At 32.3% G+C, this 18,855-nt stretch overlaps 1 protein-coding gene across 2 annotated transcripts in view; it reads left to right on the forward strand.

Annotated features, from left to right (window-relative positions):
• Positions 1 to 18,855, forward strand: part of LOC124354623 (regulator of G-protein signaling 7-binding protein) — a 516,079-nt gene that overhangs the window by 90,745 nt on the left and 406,479 nt on the right. The window lies entirely within an intron of this gene.

An 18,855-nucleotide genomic window follows, 5' to 3' on the forward strand; every position in this document is an offset into this window, starting at 1 on the left:
TCGTTAGTATTTTTTGCAATCTTTACTGTAACTTATGGTGGTGCAATTAATTTTGGGCTTGTAAAATATTTATGTTACATTTAGACCACCTTATGATAATTTCCCTAAATATATAACAAGTATAAATTTTATTCATCACTCTACTTGAAATTACAGGCATTGAGAATATGAAATTTAGGCAATTTGGTATTTAGACCCAAATGAAAACTGGATAAAAATGTGTTTTTTTTACAGTACAAACATGAGTTATAGCTATACATGTCAGGGGTTGGCATGTGTTTTATTCGTTTATGGCTTTAGGGAATTTATTTAGTGAATGTAATTTAAGAAAATAACATGCTTTGAAAATCTGTTTTCTTAATAAAATTAAACTGTCTATAAATGAAAGAGCCTCAATACATACTTGCTATCACAATTTCACATTTTTATCTTCAGCCATATTAATTTGAGCCTATTAAAAGATACGTAGGTGTCCTACTTTAATTCAAAGGGAGCGATAAAAATAACTACTTTTCTGTATTCAGGGAAGTTATCTTCGAGCTATGAATTTAACAGAAAAAATTCTTCCAAACCCAAAATAGATTGCACTACCTTACCTCTAACTGTAAAAATATGTCAAATGAGCAATTTTAACTAGATACTATCTAAAATCATATACACTATATATCTATGTATTAAATGATGCCCTAAAGTTCAGGATTATTTTTTTCGTCGGCAAAGTTAAAACTGGAAAATTAAGTTAGTATTTAGTTGATTGATATAATCATAACCGAATACAGACATTACCAATACCTAATTAATGATTTCCCAATAACTTGCTTACGGAATACCAACTAACCGGTATAGTGAAAAGTGCTAAATCAGTTCATTACAGGTGATGATATTAGCTTGTGTTTGGACTAATACTACTCGTATGTCCTACCAATATCTGATATGGGCAGTACAACTACCTGTAAAATTACTATAACCAGCCTGTGTAGAGAATAGCACTATTCGGTATTGTAAATAATTCTATGAGAGTTGCTCCTAGCTTGTTTAAGTATTAAAACCAGCTGGTATAAATCCAAAGATTATATAGTATAAGGAATACCATTCCTATGTAGGATTTATATACTGGTTTTTTACCTAGTGAAATTTTTCTCAATTATTACGGTACAGATAATAATATTTTTAGATTTACACTTTGACTACCTGTTATATCCCCAACCTCTCCAGTATACGGAACAAAACTAAGTATTATTATAAACAATTTCTGTATCTTGTATAGGTATTTCCTATCTTATCTTGTATAGTGCTAGCTTAGCGTCACCATGACCTAATATAAATAATATAGCAGCAATATAGGACTTAAGTTAAAGTTCATTTCCACTGCTGGAACGTATCAATTTACCTTCTGACACTCCTCAATATTGCGACATTACGACGCGTTCCGTCAATACCGTGACGTCAGATATTCACGAACTAGCTGTTTATTGTAGGTTAAAAAAATCACTTAGTAGCCTAGATGTCATAATACATATATTTCCAAATACGATTGATTCACTGCAACGCGATTTAGTTGCCACATGTTCGCGAAATTTGTCGAACAGACGGTTTGCAACAAATGGAGAAAGGGACTTGTCGAAATGAACTTTGTTCACTGACCCATCATTTCCACTTCTATTGCCGTATCAAACAATGAATTGGCTTGAGTGTTTATCTTTAATGCTTTGTATATTTTTCAAGCTTGGACTTTAAACTACTTTTCTTGCATTTGTCAATTATTTGCAGGTTTTTTATATTGCAGTAGTTGTGTCCACATTTTGTGAGATGTTCAGGGTAATGTGACCGTTGTGTAGCAGTATTATTTGTAAGGTGTTCCTAAACGGGTTTTGAATGATCTACCCGTTTGATCTAGATAGACCTTGGGGGTGAATGTTATTTAGATGTTTGGTGAACAGTACGAACTGTCTATTGTTACCCGTAAAGAAACATATTGAATCGTCCACGTATCTGAAGGAGTAAACTAATGTATCTCTAAATTTGCTACTATCATTCATTATGAACTCATTTTTGTAGTCGTAAAATTGTAATTCAGCTAATACACTAGATAATAGGTATTCCATAGCCAAGCCCTTGTGTTGAATGTAGTATCTATCATTCAATTAAAAATAATTTTGTGATTCCATTAGTTTTGTAAGTTTACATAGATTCATTTAAAGTGTGGTTTGATGGTTGAAACTAATGTGGTCAGTTAGATTTCTTTTCAAAACGTCTATAGATTCTTCTACAGGTATGTATAAATGTATACATATTATGTATATCTTAGGACGATTGTCTTATCATTCAGTATGTTGTTGGTGTTACTTTTTACAGCCTTGTATATATCATAATTTTCATACTTGTACATTAAACTATTTTTTCCGAATTTGTGAACTATAAGTTGTGTCCACATAGTATAATATTTTCAGCGTAATATGACCGTAACTTGTAGCAGTATTCTTTGGAAGGTGTACCTTAATGTGGGTTTTGAATGATTTACCCGTTCGTCCTAGATAGTACTCGGGGCTATCGCTACACTGTAAACACCGCTGCTGTAAAAACTATCCTCGTCCGGACTTTACTGAGATTTATTATGTCGCTGATTTTATCTAGCCCTATAAGACAAAGTGTATCCATATTTTTAAAATATGTTGTGAACTTTGTGGTTCTATGTATAGTTGCTTTTTTGTGTGAACGTGTTAGAGTGGATTTTTTGCAATCTATTTTTGTGCTGAATGTTGTCAATTATTTCATTGTTGTAATCATTATCACGAGTTACATATTTTATTAGCTGGAGTTCTTGGAGCTATCTACATATTATTTGGAGCTAATTTGTGGATACCTTATGATTTCATGGTGTTGACATATTGTCGCAATTTTGAGGAACTTGAGAAGGTTAATATATAATTAATTAATATAGGACTGTACGTACTGCTTACTAGAGGAGTTTGGTATATCTAGATTAGATAGAGAACTTTTTAGATCTTTACGTAGTATAAAAATATATTGTAAAGATTTTCTAAACATCAAACCTTTACTTGAATAGTTTGGAAAAGTAACCTGTGCGTTACTTTTTATTATATTAGTTATTAATAATATAATTATAACTAATAATATTAGTTATTAAAATATTATTAATAACTAATAATATTTTCTAATTTTAAACAAATTGAAACGAACAATTAGAGTCATTATAAACACTGATTTTAAATATGGTTTCTACTAGTTTGTTATCACAAATAGAAAAAAAGTTTACTCAATTACTTATAAATCTAAATATTTGAATATATTGAAGTTTTCTTAAAAAAAACTTTTTTTATATCTATATTATCAAGTCCGTCTTTTTTGGGATTTTATTCAAAAACCCAATACGATTAAAGGCTAGAAAGCACGAGGCTACTGCAAATGATTACACACGCTGTAATTAGAAATTAACAGCAGCTGCACTCTCAATACGCGAATTAACTTCCACCAATTGCTCACGTTTGGTCTCTGATCACGAAAAGCTGAGAGCTGGCCCAAAACAAAGCTTATTGGATCGTTTGAAGTCTTCTGATCTAGTGACTGTTGCCTCTATGAGGTCGTGTGCTCTGGCAAATTAGGGGTTCCACTTAAAACTGTTGATGGTGACTGTTCAGTTTTGTGAATTACTGGGTAGGATGGTTTTTGAAATACTTGCCACTTCCTTTCAAATAAAAAAAGATATTAAATCTTGTATTTATCCATAGAGTAAAAAAACATGAAGTTAATGCATATGACCACAAGAGATCAGTTACTCTGTACATGACATCTGTTATCCTCAAAACATTTTCAATGACTATTGGAATACTTGTAGTAGGATTAAAGTAAAGAGCGTATAGTGTTGCAACGAGAATTAACTGTATATTAAACTTGTTGATATTAAAAGTTACACTGGTATAGTTTACGAACAAATGTTAGAAGGAATTTAAGCAAATAATTTGAGTAAAAAAACAATCCTTGTTAAATCGGATTTATGTTTTAATAAACAGAAATTTCAATTACGGAGACATGTAGGACCTATGTCACCAATGATAGTCTTCTGAGAGATCAAAAAAGAAAGTAATGGACATTGCGTTTTGGTATAAGTGACATAACGTAACTAATGAACATAATACTATAGTTAACAATTGTGTGCTTGTTATAGGCATGTTTTTTGACAAAAACACCCTATAACAACAGAAAAACAGAAGCGTTAAATTTTTTCATGGTAGCTTTGGGTTTGCAGTAAAATTTAGTTGCAGATAATCTGTTGTAATATTGTATTTTAAACACAGTCACATCTTTTTAAATACTGGGTATATTTTGAAATTCCAATTTATAAAAACTAAAAAAACTAGAGTATTTAAAAAAATAAAATGGTTCTATCAAGACCGAGGGAAAACGAATAATTATTTATTTAGTGGATTTTTGAAATAAGGATGACAACCTTCATAGGAGTATGTTTAGACATGAATTAATAAACTGTAATCCCTTATGGGAGTCACGTGGTAAATCTTTTTATTTACACTAATACAAACAACTTATTAATCATCATTATAATCATATTTTTCTCAATGTCCAGACACACAATCTTCCTATTTTCTCTTTCCTAGCACCAACATCCGCGTAACTGTTCCCTTTGGTTTAATTCTTTCTATCGTCTCTCATGTTATTAGCGTATTAAAACATACTAATATAAACATTAACCACTTATCTTTATTTCTTATTAGGAATGGTGTTCTAAAGGAATCGGTATTAAATTAACTTATTTAGTAATTATTATAATTACAATTATTTAACCATTTTATTCGTGTTTAAGAAAAATAAGTTTCAGAACACGCTAAAAAAACAGTGGGAATTCTAGATTTCCAGAGTACATAAATATATTTGGGAGAACGTGCAATAAATTCTTTCAGTACGGTACTTTAAATAAAGTGACAGACGTTCATGTGAAAACGTTCAAAAACTTGTTCTGAACACTAGAACAACGTTAAGAAAATGTGTCCATGTATTTGATTGTTGTCATGTCTAGACTTCACGAGTCAACATTTGAATATTGGCAGTAAATAAATTGAAATAATTCAATAATGTATATCTTTACAATAAGTTCTTTTATATACATTACTTGAATAGAATTAATATTCTTTTAGCTAATACGGAATGACTAGATAACCAAACAACAGCCTATAATTAAATACTCCTGCTAATGATAAACTTTATTTCGATCAGAGCTCCAAATTAAAATCTTGACACAATAATAATATTGGTGGTATTTAAAACATTATTTTTAAATTTAAGGAGAATTTTGAAATAAATATTATAAAAAGGTCACGAAATAGAAGAATGAAATACCTTGCAACGTCTCATTAAAGGACACACGAAAGCTACTACACTTACTAAGTAAATCGTTAACTGTAATGGTTTGTGAGTGTTCGACATGAGCCTTATGTTTTTAGGACTACTGATAATCTGGTAGCTCCCAAAGGACACCATTTGTCACCGGAGCCCGCGACTTGCCGCAGCCGCTGCTATAGTTCAAGACCACTTACTCCACGAAACCTTCAACATTTGTATATTCCAGTAATCTGTTGAGTTTTTCAACTCTTAAAAATGTATATTGCTTTCCGTTAATTAACAAAGTACTGAACACAAAATAAGGGAAATCCCTGTCTGCGTTCAGGATAGCTGAAACAAGGTATGCTGGCTTGTTACTTAGACTTTGAAACTGCAGTGTTAACAAAGAAGATGGTAGACTATAAATAAATGTTATATTCAAGTACTATAAACAATTTCCAGGAGGAGATTTGAATTATAATCCAAAAATTTAATTCAATTCCTTAAATATTAGTAATTGAGTAATATCAAGTATTAAAATAATATTCTTTTTGTACATCTAACGTTTATTTGTACATCTAAAAAATTTAATCAGTTATTCAAATCCATTCAATTTGTGTTCAAAATGTACATTAAATATACATGGAGTTTTGTATATTAGTATATAGTCTACTAATTAAGTAAAATTTTATTACTGATATGCGAGCATGTACTTGAGCTTCATCTCAAAGTGAGTAAAGCACTTTGGATATCCGGTATAAAGGTCTAATTAGGATTGAGAATCAATATTTCCAATCAGTCAACACAGTCAGACAAATATGTAGGTAGTTTGGAACGCCTATAAACTGTAGGCCTCTTGAACTAAATATCCTGGCGTATAGGTTAGTAAATGTTCCGTTAAATAAATAAAAATAAATAATATTAACGTTATGTAGAAACAAAACTACACAGGGAACCAACACTCATTTTAAAACATAACTCATCTTGAACGAAAGCTTTACCTGTCAAGCTCAAAAAGGAATGATACCGATAGCATAGATCAATATAAAAAATAAAGGCTGAAAATAGAACTTGAGTAATTATTGTCCGACATCCGATATCAAGCAACCATGAGCGTAATTACTTCCTGGATGGATGACCCCACCGTGGGTCAGTCCATGCAAGTAAACTTCAACGCTTCTGGAGCATGTCTGTTAATTTTCGGCTGTTTCACGATCAAATTTAAAATGTTTAATGAATCGTATGGATAATAAATTTTATCAACCTTTAAAAAAAATACAAGTTATTACGTTACCGGTATATTCTAAGTGATATACAATTCAATATAACTAGTAACGACATAAAAGAGGTGCAAGTAGTAGAAGAATGAAGTAGACCGATCCATCAACCTATATTTATAGTTAAGGAGCCGAGAGACAATTTGAAATGAAAAAAATTAATTCTTACATTTAAAGAAAAGATGAACTTTTCCTTAAATCCTACTACGATGAACTTTTGTCCACTTAATCTTACTGCAGCAAAAAAATATCTTAAGCTCAGAACCCGATATTTATTGAAACGTGTAGAGGATTAATTTAAAAGAAAGAAATAAATCATCAGCCACGTTAGTTTTGATCCAGATCAAAATGAGAGGGTGTGATAGGGGTGTAAATATGAGGTAAATTACATTTTCTTTATGGTCCGTTTTAAATGTACAAAACTAGGAAACTTTACCTGAGATAAATTAACATCTCGTATATTTTCCCTTTCGATTCTTTACCAATACCCACCTCCACTAAATCAGGCGTTACTGGTGGTCGATTTATTTATAAAGAAAACTTCATATGTACATTAGAAAGAAAATAAGTTGTGTGTTGTATATATATCAATATTTTGTAAACACTCTTTTGGGCAAGGGCTGTAATATAATAACTAAAAATATACTGTAGAGTACATGTGGTAAAATAGCAAATCCATGAGTTCAATGCTGGTATAGTTAATATTTATAAGACGTTATGTTGAATACGTTTTAACTTGAAAGCGTACTAATAATTATTAAGTTATTACACTTTCATATTCAAATAAAAAAGTATTTTAACAACGTATTTCGGTTTAATATTGCTTTAGAGATCCCAGACGCAAAATCCCGAGAACATGAAAGATAAGTAACAAAAATTAACGTGTGTTCTTTGCGTAATCTACCTAAGGTCAAATAACTCTTAAAGGGCCATTAATTATAATTATAATAACAATGAAACTAAGGTAGACTAGTTTAACATAAGCCCCAATCATTTTGGCGTACGTCCAATTGTATTGGCTAATTGACAAGACTGACTGAATGCGATTGACATCTCCTAATCAATTTGGAGATATCTGTCCTGTCATGACGTCATGTTGATATATAGGTAACGTGAGAAACGCATTAATCAAATGTCATCGCCTTACACATCTGACATTTATGGGCCCAAGTAGCTTAATTTTAGGACTACACCATGGACGTCACCTTTTTTACTATCTTCATATTTACTAACTAGCAGTTATCCACTTGATACACTTGATATCCAATTTAGAACAGATAGTCATAGGCATGTCCTTTAGATTGGTATAACACACACTCCTGAAAACGATGGATTGTGACTAAAAGACAATCTCCTGACTAATTTCGTAAAAAAATGTCCAAGTCCAAACATTTTTTGAGGGCTCTGAAGTAAGAGAGCGAAGTAATGGTTAAAAGTACCAATGAAATACACTAATATCTCTGCAACGTTCCGTAATGTTTGAATGAATAGCTCTAATACTTTCAATAACACTTACTTTGAGTACGTCACACCGGTACAAAATAGTGTGCGGTTCTCCACCTCCATCATTAGAAGATGCCTACTCATAAGAAAGTACAGCGATTCAGATATTTCACGTTATAGTAGGTTTCATCAATCTCTTTACTGCGGACAAAGTTAGTAATATTGAATACAGCTAGTGTTTAGGCCACTTTTACAACTGCCCGAAGTATGTGGTCATACTCATTTAATTGAACCATTGAACATATGGCGTTTATGTTATTATTTTCCACCATCATTTATTTTCTGTTACCGTAGTTTGTTGTAAACTCAATAAATAAATCTATAACAGTCAGTGCGCTCGAACTACGCTGAGTAATCAGTATCCAAAAAGGATTACCTGTAATCGAGAAAGAGTTTGGTAACGCTACATAATTATTGTAGCTGTTTCGATCTTATTACGATCTCATCAGGTTTTTATAGAACGTAGATTACAGCATCCGTCTCACGGCAGATTTAAGACTTTAGTGGAGCTCAAGAGGAAGGCGTAAAGGGGTAAGAATCCTCAACACAACACGAAATATTTAAGGCCAAAGTGGAAGAATACTAAGTCCTTGGCAATCTTTGCGAAAGCACACATGATCCAGTATGATGTTCAACTAAATTAATTTTGAATCGGAATTAGACACGATCATGGTAGGTATTATTTCAGTAATAATTGCTAATAGGTTCAAAACCTAAACAAAATTGCCGCTGACAATTGAAAACGGTCAAGAAACTATGTACAAAGTCTTCTTCAGTCAGAAAACCTATACTTATATTTAAATAATCTTCTTCTTGTCAATGGGATTGCCAATCAATGGGATAAATTTGTCAATCTTCTTGTCAAATCTGTTATTTGACCGCTGAGACCATAAAACAAAAGCGTGCGCGCGTGTGTGTGCCTAATAAATTATCATAGATGCAAATGTTAATTAAATAAAATTTGTTTTTCATGGTTATATTTTTAAATATAGAAATGGAATTACTCTATAAACTATTATTTTTTTGAAATGCAATAAATCCTATATAATCTCAAATTTTAATTTTCCACCCAGCTTTATGTAACGAGTGTTTTTAGATGCGGAAGATGGCGATAGTTGCATATGCAGGGTTTCTCATAGAAGTGGACTTAATGTATCCTATTTTATATTAAATAACTTTAATCGTGGGTTAGCAAAAGCTCTAACTGTACTGCAGTATTGAAATGTACACAAAAGAAAACGCAATGTCATAAAACAGGTTTTGTATGTTATTTTTCAATGAAAACGTTATGAAAATGTGTACGTATATAGAGTGGGCCCTTTCATGTTTGGAAGTTTTAAGTCTTTCTGTACTTATGGACATTTATCATAACTTAAATTGTCAAATTTACTGTTAAGCAGTAAATAATACTTTTAATAAATATAAAATTTTACTATAACAATGCAGTTTAACTTTAATCCTCTTTCTTAACTATTAAAAAAGCACCTTATAAATGCTGGTACTAAATTAATACGGCAGTTACGAAATAATAATATAGGCAAGATAATATAAAATATACACCAAAATGAGCAAATAAATCATAAAAATAAAATAAATGCCAACTAAAACCTAAGATAATTTTACAACGATTTAATACAAATTTTAATGTTTGTCTTGTTTTCTATTGAAAATACAGCAAGAATAGCTCCATAACAGCATGGTTTGTTACACAAAACACGCAACCCCCCAAAAGAAAAACTTTCTAAAGGAAAAGGACTTAAATTTGTTTGTTGTGATACTACAATGCACGAACCTGGGTTTCGCTGGGTTTTGAACTCAATTCTTTCACAACATGAAAATAATGTGAATAGTAAAAATGTGTTGACAGTGAATTAACTTTCGATCACGTGATAGTTTAGTTAATAAAACATGTTCTTGACAAACAGTAACTTGTGGGGAAAAGTTATGGCTCTATAGTATAATAGTACAAGGGTAATAATTGGTTAATGATAGATCCGGGTTCGAGTTTCGGTGGAAGAAGTACTTTTTATTCGTCAATATTACGTGAATCTGGGTAAGTTAACAACTACATATACAAATCTATGACACAATAAAAAGGTTCGAATAAACAGGTTTCACCACAAAATTAACTCTCAAGAGTTACTGTCTTTGGAGTCTTTCAAAATTAAATTTAAAGTGTAATGTTATACACAATTTGTTATTTCGGTCTAAAAGGAATATATTATTTGGAGCCAAATCCCAATTAAAATACTAATCTAATAAATGTAAGAAATTATGAAATCGCACATCAATTAATTTAAAAATCAAGGCAACCAGATGGGTTGAACCTAAGATGATTCTCTTTTCCTTCTTATGTAAATTTTTAGTTCTGTGTAAATATTTAAAAACATTCCACATATAGCTGATTTGAATCTTGTTGTTTATGGTATTTATTTGTAAAAATAGTATTTTGGTAATGTTTTTAATTTTTGGTTTGAGTTCTGTTACTTTGTTTTATTAATTCAGTGTGTTTCTGATGAAGGATTCTGAGAACTCGAAATTTTAAACATTGAATCATAAAAAGTGCTTGCTCCGCCGAGAGAAAGATAGAGAGCTAAAAAGTGACTTGTTAGATCTATTAAATAACAGGCGTACAGTCATTGGAAATGTAAAGTGAGATTTTAATCCAGTCCGTTAACGTACACTGGTCGTCCTATCATATACACTGCTAGAGGAATAAAACTTTTACGCAGATAATTTTACATAAATAGGCTACTTACCAAATGTAAGGAATAAAGAATAAATCATAAGTGTATGAGCTTTAAGGACTTGATGAGCAGAACACAAGTTTGGCTGTGTTGTGGAAAGTAAATAAGCGAATGGAGTTGAGATTTGTGGTTGTTAGCTGATCCATCAGAGGGCAGCAATGTTCAGTGTACAATACGTATATAACTTTCGGCATCGAGTTACAGTGGGCATTAGTCTTGGGTTCTACGAGAACTCAACAAACTAAATCATCCAGGTATTATGTGTCCTGAGGCTGAACATTATTTGTCAGTCGTTGTGTCTCTGGCCGAACTACGAGTAAATATAGCAAACAAACTTATTTTACTCTAAATAATCACAATATAAATTACCTTTAGTTTTAAAACACAGATTTGATATGCTACTCTAATAATTATAATAAACATTGACTTTTTTTATTAAAAAACAAGCTACCTTTATATATCAATTATTTTTGTATCAAGACCAATTGAAAAAATGTATTTAATGACATGAGTCTATTTAGCTTCTACATTAATGTTTAATAACTGTGTGCAGGACCTCACGAAATTTAGTGAACAATATAGCATGACACAGACTATATTACTACTGTTTCAATTTAATTTATCTGGGTAATTAATTATACCTGGGGAAAACATCAAGTGAAATAACGCCTTGAAAGATGTTCAGCCTCAATAAACAAAACAAAGTCTTAATTAATTGTAAACCAAATTGTTATGTTCTCATATAAACAGTTTCATGTTATCATCTCCAGCTAGTAATAATATATAACACAAAAATTACAAAACACCAGTATGTCTAATCATCATAACACATTAATATGTTGTTACAAAACATTCAGTTATACTGTGAGTGTACTAAACTCAACCATCCTACTTGTGTTTTACGTACCTGAAGGAAGATGGAGATCTGAGATGGTTACAAGTGAGGAACGTGAGATGGAAACAAACTCCTGTATGAAGTTGTGGAACAGTACACCACCGCACCGCAGACAGTCGACGCTAGTCTACTTTGATGTGCGATGTGCACCAGTCTACAATTCAAGGCTGGACTCCACAAGCACTCGGCTCTTCTGACAATAACTTCTCTGTGCACTATTTCCACCAACATTGTGTTTCTTGGTGTCTTATTCTATCAAATAAATATTTATTGTTTAAATAGTAATAATATTTTATGTCTTAATGTTAAATAGTTATTGATATCAATTTGAAAGAAACTTTAAATTATGGATTTCTATACTCTATATTCCACCTATTATTTTAAAGCAAACATCACTATTCTCGAGCTGAATGTTTTTTTTAACAAATTTAGTATATATAAAAAGACACGTAAACGCTGAATAAATATTGCGTCATATATTTATTTTAAACTTCAGGAGACTGTTTATTTTAAATAATATAAAAAGACCTCTGTGTAAATTTAATAATATATACTAACACTATAACTTTACTAGTATAAACTAAAGTAATTAAAGTTACTACTATTCATGTTGCGGTTCTAAAGGGCTGTAATGCTCGGAACAGATTTTTAATGCAGTCTGGGGCTTAAATTTTCAAAATTTGAGTATGAGGCTGTAATTTAAAATCCATTGTTTGTATTAAATAAACTTTGAGAAACCCTTCTAATAAAGTGGAGCCAAACCCTCTTGGGATATTGTAGTAACCTATAATATTGCTCCCCTGCAGACTTCAGAAAGAATTAGTATTGTTATAGGCTTATTTCTCATTTGGTATTTATCATTTTTATACTGTTTTTATCAATTATACTTACAACAATACCTCACTGTTATATAACTTTAAAAATAGAAATACGGTACGAAAATGGAAAGCATATATAATAATTCTTAAGCGAAGTGTAATTGAAATGAAATAGGCAATCGTTGACAAGTGTTACATTATAAATAACCTCAGCAAGTAATGATTCATTATAAAATATTTGTACAACATAGTTATCATAGACTAGTATGTTAGAAAAATTATTGTTTATTTCTATTAATCACCACTTTATAATCTAGTTTCTAATTATCTAGTAACTTTATAATTACTATTGTTCTACAATAGTACACCCTCCTACTGATTGTATAACAGTATAAGGTCAAACACTGTTAAATCTGTATAGTAAATTTAAGACTGTATATATATATATATATATATATATATATATATATATATATATATACAGTATTAAATTTATGTATATATATATATATATATATTATATATATATATATATATAAGATTGTACACTCAGTAACCTATTATTAAAAGAAAACTAAGGGAAAGTATTTCCTGTTAAGATGATAAGCCAATAAAGATTGTAAGACTTTGTGCTGATCTATCAGCCTATTACATACTGCTATTATTACATGTAACTTAAATTAAAGTTATTTGTTACCGTAATGGACAGTAAGTTCAATTATGAGGCCCATCCAATAAAGACTGTGGCTGATCGTATGATCCCTAGTATGTTGTATACTGGTAGTTTGTACATGTAACTTACGATACAGTTACAGGTAACAGTAACGGACAGTAGTCTATGCTATGAGGCCAGGTCAATCAGCACTAGGTCTCACTGTTGTTTACTGATAATAGTCACATGTAACATACGGCATAGTTACTAGTAACCGTAACGGACAGTAAGTTCTATTATGAGGCCCAACCAATAAACACTGTGGTGATTGTGATAATTTCTCAGCCTATTGTATACTGGCAGTTTTCACAAGTAACTTACGGTACAGTTACAGGTAACAGTAACAGAGAACAGGCTCTGTTAAGAGGCCAGAGTCTTGTTGTGTACTGACATTTGGAACATATATCATAAGGAATAGTTACAGGTAACAGTAACGGACAGTAATCCCTGTTTTGAGGCTGAGCCAATAACTACTGGAGCTCGTTGTGCTGAATCTCAGTTTACTTCATACTGATATATGGAACATGTATCATACGGTATAGTTACAGGTAACGGTAACGAGCAGTAGGCTCTGTTACGAGTCCTAGCCAATAACTACTGGAGCTCGGATTGCTGATCTCTCAGTTTACTACATACCGATATATGGAACATGTATCGTACGGTATAGTTACAGGTAACGGTAACGGGCAGTAGGCTCTGTTACGAGTCCGAGCCAATAACCACTGGAGCTCGTTGTGCTGCTCTCAGCTTACTGTGTACTGACATTTGGGACGTGCATCGTACGGTATAGTTACAGGTAACGGTAACGGGCAGTAGGCTCTGTTACGAGTCTGAGCCAATAACTACTGGAGCTCGTTGTGCTGATCTCTCAGTTTACTTCATACCGATATATGGAACATGTATCATACGGTATAGTTACAGGTAACGGTAACGGGCAGTAGGCTCTGTTACGAGTCCGAGCCAATAACCACTGGAGCTCGTTGTGCTGATCTCTCAGCTTACAGTGTACTGACATTAGGAACATGTATCATAACGGCATAGTTACAGGTAACGGTAACGGGCAGTAGGCTCTGTTACGAGTCCTAGCCAATAACCACTGGAGCTCGTTGTGCTGATCTCTCAGTTTACTACATACTGACACATGGAACATGTATCATACGGTATAGTTACAGGTAACGGTAACGGGCAGTAGGCTCTGTTACGAGTCCGAGCCAATAACCACTGGAGCTCGTTGTGCTGATCTCTCAGCTTACAGTGTACTGACATTAGGAACATGTATCATAAGGCATAGTTACAGGTAACGGTAACGGGCAGTAGGCTCTGTTACGAGTCCGAGCCAATAACCACTGGAGCTCGTTGTGCTGATCTCTCAGCTTACTACATACTGACACATGGAACATGTATCATACGGTATAGTTACAGGTAACGGTAACGGGCAGTAGGCTCTGTTACGAGTCCGAGCCAATAACCACTGGAGCTCGTTGTGCTGATCTCTCAGCTTACTGTGTACTGACATTAGGAACATGTATCATAAGGCATAGTTACAGGTAACGGTAACGGGCAGTAGGCTCTGTTACGAGTACGAGCCAATAACTACTGGAGCTCGTTGTGCTGATCTCTCAGTTTACTACATACCGATATATGGAACATGTATCATACGGTATAGTTACAGGTAACGGTAACGGGCAGTAGGCTCTGTTACGAGTACAAGGCAATAACTACTGGAGCTCGTTGTGCTGATCTCTCAGTTTACTACATACCGATATATGGAACATGTATCATACGGTATAGTTACAAATAACGGTATCGGGCAGTAGGCTCTGTTACGAGTCCGAGCCAATAACCACTGGAGCTCGTTGTGCTGATCTCTCAGCTTACTGTGTACTATGCCGTTTGCACATGGTTCGGCGTAATGGGCAGTATACAGTATATCGATCTGGATCGTTGAATTTTATTGTTGTAGGTCCTTAATAAGTCTCAATTTTACGTTCCCACAAACTTAATTTTTATTTAATAATCCATAACGCCAAAAATGCTTGTGTGCTCAATCACAATTCACTGTTTAAAAGCCAACTTGATTAAAATACAGATCATATAGAAAACTCTAGAGGCAATCTTAAACATGTGGCACTTTGTTCTATGTATACTTATAGTTAGCATACTTAGTTATGGCATATCTTAGTTCTTTTAAAGTAACCCAGTACTATGTACTTATCTATTTATATGTAATAATTTCTATTTAATACTATATTGTGGATGCATCTTTTAGGAGATATTGTATTCATTTTACATTTCAAATATGCACCACGACTTTACCGAAACAATGTAGATAGACACCTCAATGTTAATCGGATTTCTCAAGACCTGCTTATACAGTAAATAAAAATTGAATACAATTTGGATTTAATACGTCTAATTTTGGAATATAATACATTAGATGAATGAATAGGGGAAAGTTGAATTTTCTATATGTGTTTTTATTGTTCTGCTACTCGGTACTCTTTTTTTAAATTTTAATTTATTGATAACAACTAAGATTCCTATAAACGAAATATTAGTTAAAAGGAGGAAGCGATATCTTTTTCCATCCACTCACTACCTTGAAGTTTTTCCATAAGTTTTCCTTATAAATAATTAAAGAGTTTTCAAAAAGATAAAATATCTCCCACGATTGAAATAGCGTTTAAATTTCTATAAACTCTATAGTTTTACAGAATCCTAAAACAAAAATTCAACACATACGTGTCTAAAGTGCCGCAAACAAACAAAAAGATAGTCATGAAGTTCATCTAACCTAAGGGATCAAATGGAAGTGTACCCCCTATAGGACGTCATTTAAAAATACTATGACATTTTAAAATAAAACGTGCCTTACACTCTCAACCAGGAGAAAAGATTTGATGGATATTAACCATGTACAGTGGGTGAAATTGGGTTTCGTTCACTAGAAGAACAATATTACAGTCTATTGTCTTAGAAAGGTGAAATTTGACACATTCGTATTATGTTCTCAACGGAATATCGGCAACTCAAGTACCTTTTACTAGAACTGGTTATTGAGGATCGAAATAGACGCTGTTTGACCAGAGAAAACTTTTCAAACACAATTTATATATAAATTTCCTTGATCTGGATAACAAGGAAATCACTAATACGTCATCGGAAATACGTTACATTAGAAATAGGTTACAATGGCCGGAAATAGACTTTTTTTACCAAAGTAGTCCACTGAGTAATTTTGACCATTTATGCGTATATTTATGATCGTGGCAGCAAGATAACATTTACAATGGTGTAAAATTTAAATAAAACATACAAAATAAACATATCAAACAAGATATGCTTCTTCATATAGGTTTTAACAGGTGACGTTTTAATAGGTTTCCTATTACTTTGTATACGTACAATATATATATATATATATATATATATATATATATATATATATATATACATATATATATATATATATATATATATATATATATATGTATATATATATATATTTATGAAATATTGATTTCAATATACACCACTGCTATATAAATGTAAACTATTCTTTTAATAACAAAGATAGATACCAACCAAAATTCTGTATACATAAAAACTCTCAATTAATCATTATTAGGATAGGGAACGCTGTACGGCTTCCAAAAAATAATAAAGTGAAAAGCAACAACATTTTCTACAAAATTTCAATTGAAATTTGCTAAATATCGCCAATAATACACGCTAAATATAGACGATTTTATTCAGAATAAACACAAGAGAAATGTATATTGTCGATAGCTCGAAACCATGATTTTAACACAAACTGATTAATTTACAAAATGTCACTATCAAACATTTCTTCAAAATGCAATAAATTACATTTAATACATGCCATTTAGTATCAAGTGATACAATAACATTAAGATGAGTGTTTTTCAGTACTCTAACTTAAATTAAAGAACGTCATCTTTCATCATCTCTCATACGTAACTATGCAACTACTGTGGGTCCTGACACAGCCTTCTTAAAATCATGTCGTTATCCGTCTGTCTGTCGGTCCGCGGTTTAACCCACAACAGGATGGTCCTGACTAGTAGAGTGTGCGCTTTTAGTTTCGAGAGGTCAAAGTGCATATAACATTTAGAAAATATAAAAAAATAATTAATTGACTCTATTCAAATTAGTATTTTGAATCATATAAGAAGAAAAATGATCATAAAATAATCTTTTCCAGCTGTGAGCAAAATAGTAGAAAGTGCAGGTAGGATCGCTGTAAATATTTGCAAATTGATGCAGATATTAATCGTCTCAGGTACTAATCACGGCATATTGCGGGCTTATCTACTCACACCTCTCTTACGGGTTTATTTTGTGGGGAGGCTGCTCAATTGAAAACTTTTCAAGGGTTCCAAAAAAAACATTCTACAAGAAAGACAGTTCGAACAATCACAAAACTGCAAGAGAGAGAGAGTCGTGCAAACCAGCATTCAAAGTTTCAAACTGTTGACATTAACCTGTCAAGTTCTGATTCAAGAAGCATTTTATACTAAAGACGCGTTTGAATCACACCGCTGGGAGGCCTATAAACACACAGACATGAGCTAAAGTAGGATAAAATTAGATTGCATGAGGCTGCATGGATATTATTGTGTGTTTTGGGTGTGACTTCTGTGTACCGTGTGATTCTAAATGAAGTTGACTATTATAATACAATGTATATTGTCTGACGCAATAAAAACATTGTTATTATTATTGCTGTAGGCGAGTTACTATACGAACCCTATTCTACGCATACCTGCCAATTGAAGGGACTATTATAATTGCAAAATTAATGATTCCGCTACAATATACAGCTGCACCCTATACTGAGCCAGAGGTCGTCTCGTGACTCGCCTACAGTACATACTTATACATACAATCATAACATACTTGTACAGACACAACCGTACTTGTAACCATACTCTTACAGTACACTTTCCCTTATAGACGCGTTTAACCTCATTAGACATACTCACGCGTACATACAAAAATAACATATGTATAAATATATAGCATAATACAAACATTTTTCCGCCTCCATGCCCGACCTACATCATTTATTGGATTTATTAGATACAAATTAGTCAGTACAAATTATTCCTACGTATTTAGTCATTTTTAATGTTATTCTTTTAGAGAAAAATCTAAGCTTATTTTTACCATTAAAATAAATTCCACTGCACTGTAGAATTTGATGGAATCCCATGAAATTTTGTTGGGCTGGAAAGGATGGGACTGTGGAAGGACAATATCTCTTTTACACTGAGGTCAAGGAGTGATGAAGATATAATCAATTGCTCTCATTATGCATACAACTCTAAAACAAATTAATCGATTGTGCTGTAATAATAATAATTTATAACTGTCACATATCCTTGACTCATATGTTTTATTCAACAATTAACTGTAGCTGCATGTCCTTCCTGTGTTAATTAATAAATGATAGTGGTTGAAGACGCATTTTAATTCTACTCTATAGGATTTTCATCGCTTCGGAATACAACTCATTACACAAAGG

Source organism: Homalodisca vitripennis, chromosome 2, assembly GCF_021130785.1.
Source record: "Homalodisca vitripennis isolate AUS2020 chromosome 2, UT_GWSS_2.1, whole genome shotgun sequence".
Taxonomy (NCBI): Eukaryota; Metazoa; Arthropoda; class Insecta; order Hemiptera; family Cicadellidae; genus Homalodisca; species Homalodisca vitripennis.